The sequence below is a fragment of the Eriocheir sinensis genome, unplaced genomic scaffold (assembly GCF_024679095.1).
Source record: "Eriocheir sinensis breed Jianghai 21 unplaced genomic scaffold, ASM2467909v1 Scaffold36, whole genome shotgun sequence".
Classification (NCBI taxonomy): Eukaryota; Metazoa; Arthropoda; class Malacostraca; order Decapoda; family Varunidae; genus Eriocheir; species Eriocheir sinensis.
Genome location: NW_026111676.1, coordinates 1,282,816 through 1,286,634, shown reverse-complemented (window position 1 = coordinate 1,286,634; position 3,819 = coordinate 1,282,816).

Below are 3,819 nucleotides of genomic sequence, written 5' to 3'. Positions count from 1 at the left end.
CGGAAACCATGTTGCGAGTCCAGGATTAGTGAATTACACTCTAGGTAGTTAACTACTTTATCTCGAATAATTGTCTCAAATAGTTTACCAATAATTGAAGTTGAGCTGACTGGCCTGTAATTATCCGGTAATTTTCGGTCGCCTTTTTTGAAAATGGCTGTTACGTTAGCCATTTTTTCCAATCACTAGGAACGATACCATGGTGCAAAGACATATTAAACAGCATTGTTAAAGGTCTGAGTATCTCTCTTGATATTTCTTTAAGTAATTTTGGATATATTTTATCAGGTCCTGGACTTTTGTTAGTTTTAAGTGACTGCAGCGCTTTGAGAACCTCATCTGTATTGATTTAAAAGTCAGGGAGGGTATGACTGGGATTTTCAATAGTGTTAGGAACAGCAGCAGTATCGATAGAACTACTATTAAAAACCGAGGCGAAATAAGAATTTAACGTGCTCGCTATGCGTTGGCTGTCTGTCACGATATTGCCCGAATTATCTGTTAATGGGCCAATCCCACTTTGAATCTCTTTTTTGTTGTTTATATATCTAAAAAAACCTTTAGGATCTGACTTGCAATTTACCGCAATGTTTACTTCGTACCTCCGTTTCGCCTGTTTGATTAAACTTTTGGCTTGTCGTCTTGCTTCGTAGTACCGTGTACTATTTTCGGTAGAGTTATCGGTTTTCTTTTGCTTTTATAACAAGTTTCTCTTTTGGAGAGCAAGTTTGATTTCATTATTAAACCAGGAAGGATATATTTTGTTCAGTTAGTATCGAGCTTTAAAGTATTGCCAAGATTCTTCGACGTCGATCTTGGATACTAATTGAAAGTTCGTTAATGACTGTCTTATTCTTTCAAAATTCGCTCTTAAAATTGGGAACCAATACCTTATTCTCTGCAATCCTTGTTTGAGCTCTTATGTTGAGAGGCACCAGTCTATGATCGCATGATCCGAGGTGTTCGCCAACGCTAACATTGTCAACTAAGTTCTCTTGGATTACTAATACAAGATCAAGAATATTATTATCGCGCGTTGGTTCACTAACCATTTGGCTAAGGCAGTTATTTTCGACGAAGTCTAACATCCTGTGCGATTCCCCCTCGGATCCCGTGAGTGTCTGCCAGTCTATATGCGGCAGATTGAAATCGCCCAAAATTAATGCATCACTGTTTCGGAGAGTTCTTTGCAAAACGCTATACATTATTTCATCATCCTCGCGTGATTGGCCTGGAGGCCTATAAGTGACGGATATGTTGATTTTAAATTGATCGGTATTTGTACTCACGCTCAAGTGTTCTACAGTACTGTCCTCTAGTGTTTTATCAACGGGCTGTAAGTTACTTTTGACGTAAGGAGCTACTCCTCCACCTCTTCGATTAACTCGGTCTTTATTGAAAAATATAAAGTTATCTATATTATTATATCATTATTAGCTGTGTCAATAAATGTTTTAGTAACGGCAATTACATCAAAGTCTTCTGTTTTAGTTAGGCACTGCAATTCATCGATCTTATTTCTTGAGCTTCGAGCGTTAAAGCTAAGAACCCTTAAATTGTCTGTTGGTGTAACTCGAGAAACGGAGTTGTTTGTTGTTTTACGATTTAGTGAAATGGTGGCCGCATGACAACTATTTGTATTTAAGTGTACGGGGTGTGAGAGAGAGAGAGAGAGAGAGAGAGAGAGAGAGAGAGAGAGAGAGAGAGAGAGAGAGAGAGAGAGAGAGAGAGAGAGAGAGAGAGAGAGAGAGAGAGAGTGAGAGAGAGGGGGGGAGAGGGAGGAGGTAAAAGGAAGGTGTGTGGAAGCCGGTGAAAGGCTGAAAAGGAGGGAAAACATGTGCTATGAAAAGCTATGAAAAGGGAGGCTGAGGAAAGAATGGAGTAGGAGGAGGAGGAGGAGGCGGAGGAAGAGCTGGTAAGAGAGAGTGTCACAGAGAGAAGCTAGGAGGAAGGGAAAGATGAATAGAGAGGTAAGAGAAATGTTGAAATATGAGGAATATGTGAGTAGGAAGAAGGGGAAGACAAGAAGAAGAGAAGGAAGAGGAAAGAAAGGGCAGCTGAGAGAAAAGCAAAGAGGAAAGGTGGAAAAGAGAAGACGCAATTGGGAGATGTGATGTTCTGAGGTAGAAAGAAAAGTAGAGAGGAATAAGGATGAAAAACAAGATGGGAAAAAAGCAAAGCAAGAGGTGGGGAGGCGGTGGCTGAGTGGTTAGCGTGACAGCCCCGCGTTCAGGAGCTCCAGGAGGGACGCGGGCTCGAATCCTGGCCGCCGCACAGCTGAGGTCTTTCAGTCATCGCCGAGTGGCCTAAGACTACCCACATGCTGGCCTGAAGACCACCCATCAACCCGGGCTCTAGATAACCTTTCCAAAGAGAGGCTCAAAGATGAGTTCCGGGGGGCAGCATGAGCCAACACAAGATGGCGCTACTATAAACACTCGCTTGCGCCAGAACGGGCTGGGCCGACCACCAGGCCCCACCGGGAAGAAGCCTACCGGCGCAATAAGCCGCGACGTAAAAAAAAAAAAAAGGAAAGACGACGCAGAAATGGAAAGAAAACAAGATGGCAGAAAGTGAGGAAAGGACGAGGATATATAGGTAAACGAGGGAGGAATATATGTAAAGGAATGAATAGGAGGAGGAGGAGGAGGAGGAGGAGGAGGTGTGTGAGAGGTCAGTCAGTTTAAGAGCACGAGGAAGGAAATTGAGAGGAAGGAGAGACGAGAGGTGAGAGGAAGGAAAAGGAGGCTGCAGATTGGAGGAAGAGTATCAGAGAGAGAGAGAGAGAGAGAGAGAGAGAGAGAGAGAGAGAGAGAGAGAGATTTACATAGATTTACATAGAAAATCAGACCACACAGACCCCATGGTCCAGACTTGGTGGTCTGTTCTTAAACCTAAGTGATTTTACATTAATCAGAGAGAGAGAGAGAGAGAGAGAGACTTTTCACTTCTTCATTATTTGTTTATCTTTTCACAACTTTCTACTATTCATTCCCACCTTTTCTTCCTTTTCCTTCTTCCTCCATTATTTCATCTTTTTTTCTTTACTCTTCACCCACTTGACCTTTCTTTCCACTTCCATGTTTTTTATGATTCCTGTCCTTTCCTCCTCCTCCTCCGCCTCCTCCTCCTCCTCCTCCTCCTCCTCCTCCTCCTCCTCCTCCTCCTCGTATGCGGGTGAAGTGTTTTCACCTCAGGGAACTAGACGTCCTTGCCTTGCATAGTCTCAGGTCACCCTTGGACAAGGTGTAATACCTGATCTGTCTCCCGTGCCAGGGTCACGGTGAAGCCTCTGGGCAGCAGCAGTGGTGGACTGGACTGCAGGCAGAGGATCTCTTTATGACACAATGGCTGGAGTTCCAGGGTCCTAGTCAGCTGGACCGTGCCTAATTATTAAGGCTTGGGGTGTAGAGGAGTGTGGCGACCTCTGCACTAAAAAGTCTTCCTGGGAACCAGTTGTCGGTGTGAGCTCCCCGTCCCTCCCCTCTATCGACGGTACTCCCATCCCTAGTCTGCATAACAGCTGGTTCTTGTTTTCTCCTGAAAGAGATGTCTTCCGTGGGCCATTTGAGGTTGTACCTCCAGGCTTCTAGGTGGAGTTTCTGAGGGTTTTTCTTATACTCAAGGAATATTTCAGCTTTTTGGTCTCTGAAGAAGGGCGTCTGATACTCTCTAGAGTTGGTGGAGAACACCTGGTGACAGGTGTCACTGGCGAGGCCTCGAAAGGGTCGCAGAGTTGGGTTAGACGTTTCGGAAAGTGGGAACGAATTGCTGGTTCCTCTCCTCCCTTGCCAGCTCTGCTCTGAGTGACTACGCCGG